The following is a 9,396-nucleotide window of genomic DNA, read 5'->3' on the forward strand; positions in this document are numbered from 1 at the left end:
AATATCCAGGATACATAAGGAACACTAAAAATTCAATAGAAAAAGTAAATAAATAAGCCAGGCATGACAGTGCATACTTTTAATCCTAGTGGCTCAAGAGGCTGAGGCAGGAGGATTGTGAGTTTAATGCCAGCCTCAGAAATTTAGCAAGACCCTAGGCAACTTAGGAAGACACTTTCTTAAAATATAAATAAATAAGTAAATAAATAAAAAGTGCTGGAGATGTTGCTTAGTGGTTAAGCACCCCCAGGGTTAAATCCCTGATGCCAAAAATAAATAAATAAATAGGAAAAGAAATAAAAATAATATTATTAAAAGTTAATAATATTATTTTGTGTAATAGATCCGAAAATACATTTATCAAAGGAAAACGTACAAACTACCAATGGGTGTGTTTAAAAATGATCAACATCACTAATACTGAGGAAATTAAATCAAAACAACAATGAGATATCACTTTACCCAAGTAAAAATGGCTATGATAAAAAAGACTAAGGATAACACACACTGGTGAGGATGTAGAGAAAAGGAAACTCTTGCACGCTGTTGATGTGAATGTAAATTAGTACAGCCATTATCGAAAACAGTATAGATATTCCTAAAAAGAATAGAAATATAGCTACTGTATGATCCATATATTCCACTACTAGGTGTATACCCAAAGAAAATGAAATCAGTTTGTCAAAGATATATTTGTATTCCCATGTTGACTGCAGCACTGTTAACAATAATCAAGATATGTAGTCAATCTAGGTGTCCGTTGACAGATGAATGGATAAAGAAAATGTGGTCATATACACAATAAATTGTATTCATCCATAAAAAGAATGAAATCTAATCATTTGTGGCAACATGTATAGAACTGGAAGACATTATGTTAAGTGAAACAAGTTGGGCATGAAAAGACAAATATTGTATTTTTTGCTAACATGTGGATACAAAAGAGCTGCTCTCATAGAGGTAGAAAGTACAATAGTGGTTACTATACACTGAGAAGAGTTGGGATAAGGGAGGATGGAGAGAGGATGGTTAACAAGTATAGAGTTGCAGTTGGATAGGAAGAATAAATTCTAATGTTATGTAGCATGGCAGTATAACTATGGAGGACAGAAATTAACATCATATTTCAAAATAACTATAAGAGATAATTTTGAATACTTGCAACACAAAAAAGTAATAAATGTTTAAGGTGAAGGTTATGTCAATTACCATTATTTTATTATTATGTACTCTATACATGTGCTGAAATATCATGCTGTACCCCATAAATGTGTAAAATTATTACCAATAAAAAATAAAAACATGGGCCCCGACCCAGTCACTGAGCAGCCACCGAGGACTCAGCAGCCTCGTTTCCCTTTGCTCCGTGTGCCCCCCACCTCCATCGCCCCAACTTTTCCAGCAGGGGCCTTTGGCAAGCCAGGAAAAGGAATCCTGGAATCATATGGTATGTGTGCTATTGAGAACCTCCACTCTTTCGACCCCTTTGCTGATGCAAGTAAGAGTGATGACCTGCTTCCTGCTGGCACTGAGGATTACAAGAATTCAACAGAGAAATGGCAGGAAGACCCTTATTACTGTCCAAGGGATCTGATGATTACAATAAAAAGAAACTAGTGAAGGTGTTTAACAATAAATTTGCCTGCCATGGTACTGTAATTGAGCATCCAGAATATGGAGAAGTAATTCAGCTACAGGGTGACCAGCGCAAGAACATATGCCAGTTCCTGGTAGAGATTGGACTGGCTAAGGATGATCAGCCAAAGGTTCATGTGTTTTAAGTGTTTGTGGCTCATTGAAGCTTAAGTGAGGATTTCCTTGCATGAACAGAATTTCCCTTCTGTCCCTTGTCACAAGTTTAAAAATCTCACAGCTTGTATAATATAACCATGTAGGGTCCGCTTTTAACTTGGACTAGTGTAACTCCTTCATGCAATAAACTGAAAAGAGCCATGCTGTCTAGCCTTGAAGTCCCTCATTTAAACAGAGGTCAAGCAGTAGGTGCCTAGAAGTGTCCACCCTGAAACAAAGCAATAACATGATGTTTCAGCAAAGCCCAGAGCCCCAAGATCAGATGGCTGTGTCTGACCAGAAGCTTCTCCACTCTCCCTCAGCTGAGGCTCCTGCCTTCAGAGTGTCATGACCTGATCAGGAGGATGTGGTAGGCAGCTGTACCACTAGAGGGGGTCTTTAGTAGTTTTGGTTTTTTGTTTGTTTCGTTTTTGTTTTTTAAAAACAATCCCTGGTGTCTAACCTGTCCAGGTGAGCAGAACTCAGAGGCCACCTTCCTTCCAGTGAGGTGACGCAACATCTAGCTTGCCACAAAGGTCTTTTTGACTATATTCTACCAAAACAATAGAATGTGAGGCCAGCTTAATATGAGTGAAACTTTTGACAAATACCAAACTGATGTTATCAGTCCTGTAGCTAGCTGTAGAGCTTGCAACTCACTAGCAACAGCTTCCCAGTGCCATGGTTTTTAGTTTTCTTTTTCCCTTCTAGTTTTAGTGTTATGTAATGTATTTAAACCCTTATTTAAATAAAACTTGTTTTCAGAAATAAAATAAATAAAAAATGTGAAAGAATGGGATCCTATAACTTGGGATGGGTACATAAGAGAAGATTCTGATAAAGTTGGGAATATTGAGCCCCTATATATTATCAAGTTTTGTTTGCCAGTGGAAGTGGTCTCTTTATTCTGTCTGAGGGAATTAACTCTATGTTACCTGAGAAAATTTTCAAGGCCCTCTATGAGGCAGTTTCCACACATGACAATGTTAATTCTCCTCAGAAACCATCCCCATCTCTTCCCTTTGTTTTTAGACCTCTAACTGTACTCAAAGTCCCAACAGGCCTCTCAGGGTGTGGTTAAAAGTGTCACTAATGAGGAGGTGTGCTGTACTCCAAAAAACTAAAGTTTTCTAATTTATACAGGCAGAAATTCAGGGAACATGTGTTGGAATGGACATTAAAAATGTAAGATATTGGTGGAAGGATTATAAAGTTTGATCTGGCCATATTTATTTAGGGCTAACTAAACAGAGATTCTGCATTTAATATTGCAATTGAGAGGATTAGGAAGGGCTCTAACCATTGGCTTGATTTCTTGGCTGAAATATAGACAAAAAGGTGGCCCACAGTGAACAAATTTGAAACACTAGACATGCCTGGGTTTAATGTAGAAAGGACATTGGAATATTACAATAAATTTGTCATTTAAGACCAATTCACCAACACTAGAGTATCCAGAAGACACAGAATTCACAAATACTTTAAGAAACAAATGTGTGAAGACTGGGCATCTGTGAAGACCTCTTATCAGTCATCTCTGTAGATCAGACCTTACAGTGGGAACTACGGTGAGCATAAACAATACTTTGAATTTTGATCTTTTCCCAGGTAACAATATTTGTTACAATGATACTTTAACACAATGCTGGACAGTGGCAGTGAGTTGCTATTCTCAATCAGTAACATGATCATGAAGGTAAACTACTGATATTCTACAGTATATATGTTGCTAAACTATGATGTTAAGTAGGTTAACTATTTAATGCATTTTAACTTATAATATTTTCAAACTAAAATGGGTCAATTGGGATGTAACCCCATTATAAGTCAAGGAGCAACTGTAGTTCAAATTAGTAAGTGAAAAAGAAATTATGCAACAAATAGTGATTAGACTTACCCATAAGAAAAAAAATCCAGATGGAACAAATTTATATATATGTAAATTCAGCTTCAAATAATGTCAACTCTGCCTTTAATATAGATCTTGTATCACTACATTCCTGTTCCATGTACACATATCCTAGAGCAGAGGCTACTAAAATATCTTACTAATCCTACCTCTGATCCTTACTCTCTACAATTTATTTTCCATACAGTAGTCAGAGTAATCTCTTGGTGGAATGTGATGGTCATCATTATACGAAGTACATGTATGAAGACTTGAAATGGGTGTCAGCATACCTTATATATAAACAGAGATGTGAAAAATTGTGGTATATATGTGTATTAAGAATTGTAATGCAAAAAAGTACATGTATAATGGCATAAATTGGCGTGAACATACTTTATATAGAGAGTTAAGAAAAAATGTGCTCTATATGTGTAATAAGAATTGTAATGCATTCCACTGTTTTCGTGTATTTAAGAAAAAAAGTCTAAACCAGAACATGTTGCATACCTGTGTAAAACATCTATTACTTCACATTGTGAATAAAATACACTCATAGAGATGAAATAAACATAAACTGAATGAATATATAATGCTAATGGAAGCATTAATCATTATAACAAAAGAACCCACTAAAAATAGCCTACATGTCCATCAAAATGACTTGTTAAGCTGGGCATGGTGGTGTACGCCTGTAATCCTTGTGGCTTGGGAGGCTTAGGCAGGAGGATCATGAGTTCAAAGCAGTCTCAGCAATTTAGTGAGGCCCTAAGCAACTAATCAAGATCCTGTCTCTAAATAAAAATATTAAAAAGGGCTGGGAATGTGGCTCAGTTGTTAAGTGTCCCTGAGTTCAATCCCCAGTACCAAAAAACAAAATGACTTGTTAAATTATTTATGAAACACTTATCCAAAGAAATATTACATAGTCCTTTAAGAGAATGGAGTAGAGCCATATATACTAGTATCAAAATTTACCTAAGATGCAATACATGAACAAAGCAAATTACAGAGTATTATGCATTGAGTGAGTGTATTTGTGCAAATAATGAAGAAGGGGGCTATGTTTGAAATGCATTACTATGGAGATGAGAATGGTAGAAAAGAAGAAATTTATTTATCAACATACATTTCCTTATTGTTTATGATCTTTATAAATAGCATGGTTTTGCTTACATAGTGAAAATTAGTGAATAAAAATAAAATTATTTTATTTATTTTTTAAGAGAGAGAGAATTTTTAAATATTTATTGTTTAATTTTATTTTTCGGTGGACACAACATCTTTATTTGTATGTGGTGCTGAGGATCGAACCCAGCGCCGCACGCATGCCAGGCGAGCGCGCTACCACTTGAGCCACATCCCCAGCCCTATAAAATTATTTTAAAAGGCAAGATCACAATGAGTACATCAAAGAAAAAACACCTAAGCAAACAACAATAAAGAGGATTAATTATGCCCTTTTATATGGGTAAAATGTTCAATTAACAATGTAAATATGACAGTACTAAGAGAAAAATAATGCTAATGGAAACATTTTAAATTTGTCTTATGATATTAATGGATAATTTTCAAGACAGTAAAATTGTGACTTACACAAATATAAAATAAATATGTGTCAAAGACTCTATTTAGCTTACTAATTAATGTGTTAAAATTGGTTTAAAAGAAAATATGAAGGAGTCACTGGATATATCAGCCAAACAAAAACTAAGTGGGTGCTACATAACTAAAACATACAATTAATAATATATATCTAACAGACATCTATAGATTGAATTCACTTTTTTTCAGCAGCATATGGGACATATTCTAAAATAGACAACATTTTAGGCCACAAAGGAAATCTTAGCAAACACACAAAAAATAGAGATAATACCTTACATTATATCATATCATAATGAAATGGAATTAGATATCAATGATAAAATAGAAAACAGAAACCACTGTGGATTAAATAAAACACGTTTAAATGATGAATTAATAGCAGAATAAATAGGAGAGAAATTAAGAAACTCTTAGAAGTAAAGGAGAATAGTGATACAACATCAAAATCTCTGGGACAATATAAAGGCAGTTCTAAGAGTAAATCTCATAGCATTTAGCTCAGACATTAAAACAATAGAAAGATACCAAATAAATAACCTAATGTTATTCTGAAGGACCTAGAAAAAGAACAAACTAATATCAAAATCAGTAGAAAACTGGAAATAATTAAAATTAGAGCTGAAATCAAAGAAATTGAGATAAAAAATACAAAAGATCAATGAAACAGAGTTGGTTTTTGCAAGGATAAATAAAATTGATAAACCCTTAACTAAGCTAACCAAAAGAAAGAACAAAGAACTCAAATTATCGAAATCTCAGATGAAAAAGGAAATATCAGCACATCTACTACCAAAGGATCATCAGAAACCATTTTGAAAATTTATACTCCAATAAGCTAGAAAATCTTGAAAACACTGGCAAATTCCTAGAGACATATAACCTACCCAAATTGAACCAGAAGGATATAGAAAATTTAAACAGGCCAATTCCAAGTAATGAAACTTAAGTAGCCATCAAAAGCCTTTCAACAAAGAAAAACCCAGGACTGGATGGATTCTCAGCAGAGTTCTACCAGACCTTTAAAGAAGAACGAATAGAAATCTTCCTCAAATTATTCCATGAAAGAAAAGAAGGAAACTCTGCGAAACTCATTCTAAGAAGCCAGAATCACCTTGATACCAAAACCAGACAAAGAAACATCAAAGAGAGAAAGCTGCAGGCCAATATGCTTGATGAAGACAGATGCAAAAATCATAATAAAATATTGGTAAATGACATAGAAAAACACATTAAAATATAGTGCAGGGCTGTGGTTGGCCTCAGTGGTAGAGCACTTGCCTACCACATGTGAAGCACTGGGTTCAATCCTTAGCACCACATAAAAATAAATAAAATAAAAGTATTGTGTACATCTACAACTAAATATATTCTTTTAAAAACAGTGCACCATAGTCAAGTGGGTTTTATCACAGGGATGCAAGGTTGGTTTAACATATGGAAATCAATGAACATAATTCACCACATAAATAGATAAAGACAAGAGTCACATGATTATCTCAATAGATGCAGAAAAGCATTTGACAAAGTACAGCACCCATTCATGTTTAAAACATAAGAACAACTAGGCACAGAAGGAACATATACCAAGATTGTAAAGTCTATGTATGACAAACAAGGCCAACGTTATTCTGAATGGAGAAAAATGAAATCATTTCCTCTAAAAACAGGAACAAAACAAGGATGCCCACTTTCACCACTCCTATTCAACAAGACAAGGATGCCCGCTTTCACCACTCCTTGGAACTCTAGCTAGAGCAATGAGGCAAGAGAAAAAAAAATTAAAGGAATACAAATTGGAAAAGAGAGCTTAAATAATCTGTTTGCTGATGACATGATCCTATATTTAGAAGACCTGAAAAACTCCACCAGAATATTTCTAGAGCTCATAAATAAATTTGGCAAAGTAGAAAGACACAAAATCAACACCCAGAAATCAATTGTGTTTCTATGCTTCAATGATAAATCTGCTGAAAAAGAAATTGGGAAAACTATCTCATTCTCAATAATCTCAAAATAAAAAAACCTTCAGAATTAATCAAACAAAAGAGGTAAAAAACAAAGGAACTTTACAATGAAAACTATAGAACACTAAAGAAAAAAATCAAAGAAGACCTTAAAAGATGGAAAGACCTCCCATGTTCTTGGATAGGCAGAATTAATATTGTCAAAATGGCCATACTACCAAAAGTGTTACACAGATTCATCGTAATTCCCATAAAAATTGAAAAGACTTTCTTCACAGAACTAGAAAAAGCAGTTATGAAATTCATTAGGAAAAAAAGAGACCCAGATTAGCCCAAAGTAATCCTTAGTGAGAAAAGCAAAGCAGGAGTCATCATAATACCAGATCTAATTATGCTACAGAGCTACAATAGCAACAACAGAATGGTACTGGTAACAAAACAGACACAAAATCCAACGGAATTGAAGACACAGAGACAAACCCACATAAATACAATTATCTCATATTAGACAAAGGTGCTGAAAACATACATTGGAGAAAAGAAAATCTTTTAAACAAATAGTGCTGGAAAAAATGGAAATCCGTATGTAGTAGAATGAAATTTAACCCCTATCTATCACCCTGCACAAAACTCAAGTGAATCAAAGGCCTAGGAATTAGATCAGAACCCCTGCAACTGATAGAAGAAAATGTAGGCCCAACACTCCAACATGTCAGCTCAAGAACTGACTTCCTTAACAAGACTCTGAAGAGCAAGAAGTAAAATTTTAAAAATCAATAAATAGGATGGCATCAAATTTAAAAGCTTCTTCACAACACAGGAAACAATGAAGAGCATTGTTTTCAATCAGATACAGCATTAATATCCAGGAAATGTAAATAACTCAAAAAACTTAACACACACACACACACACACACACACACAGATACAGCATTAATATCCAGGATATGTAAAGAACTCAAAAAAACTTAACACACACACACACACACAAACACACACACACACACAAACCAAATAATCCAATCAAGAAATGGGCAAAGAAGCTAAACAGCCATTTCTCAAAAGAAGAAATACAGCCGAATATGATGGTGCATGCCTGTAATCCTAGCAGCTCAGGAGGTTGAGGCAAGAGGATCATGAGTTCAAAGACAGCCTGAGCAAAAGCAAGGCACTATGCAACTCAGTAAGACCCTGATGTGGCTCAGTGGCTGAGTGTCCCTGAGTTCAAACCCCAATACCTCCCCCTCAAAAAAGAAGAAATACAAATGGTCGATGAATATATGAAAAAGTGTTCAACATCTCTAGTAATTAGATAAATACAAATTAAAACTACACTGAGATTCTACCTCACTCCAGTTAGAATGGCAATTATTAAGAATACAAGTAACAATAAGGGCTGGGAATATAGCTCAGTTGGTAGAGTGCCTGCCTTGCATGCACAAAGCCCTAGGTTCAATCCCCAAAATATATATATCTCAAGCACAAAAAGCATTTTAAAAAAGTAACAATAAATGTTGACAAGGATGTGAGGAAAAGGGTACACTCATACATTGTTGGTGGGACCGAACATTGGTGCAACCACTCTTGAAAGCAGTATGGAGATGCCTTTAAGAACTTGGAATGGAACTACCATTTGACCCAGTTATCCCACTCCTTGGTATAAACCCAAAAAACTTAAAATCAGCATAATAAGGTGACACCACCACTACAGCAGCAGCACAATTCACAATAGCCAAGCTATGTAGCTAGACTAGATGCCTTTCAACTGAAGAATGGATAAATAAAATATGGTATATCTACACAATGGAGTATTAATCAGTCATAAAGAAGAATGACTTTATGGCATTTACAGGTAAATCGAAGGAAATGGAGACTATCATGCACAGTGAAATAATCTAGTTCCAAAAAGTCAAAGGTCCAATGTTTTCTTTGATATGCATAAGCTAATCCAAAATAAGGGGGAGAGAAAATAAAAAAGGATAGAAGAAATATCAGTGGGAGTGGACAAAGGGGAACTAAAGGAAGGGAGGAGGAATGGGCTAGGGAAAGAGAGTGGAATGAATCTGAGCTAACGTTCCTATGTACATATATGAATATACCACAGTGAATCTCTCCATCATGTACATCTACAAGACACTAATTTTA

At 34.8% G+C, this 9,396-nt stretch overlaps 1 pseudogene; it reads left to right on the forward strand.

Annotated features, from left to right (window-relative positions):
- Window positions 1-1,449: 1,449 nt before the first annotated feature.
- Window positions 1,450-1,781, forward strand: LOC113201379 (eukaryotic translation initiation factor 1 pseudogene; annotated as a pseudogene).
- The last annotated feature ends 7,615 nt before the right edge of the window (window positions 1,782-9,396 follow it).

This window comes from Urocitellus parryii, chromosome X, assembly GCF_045843805.1.
Source record: "Urocitellus parryii isolate mUroPar1 chromosome X, mUroPar1.hap1, whole genome shotgun sequence".
Lineage (NCBI taxonomy): Eukaryota > Metazoa > Chordata > Mammalia > Rodentia > Sciuridae > Urocitellus > Urocitellus parryii.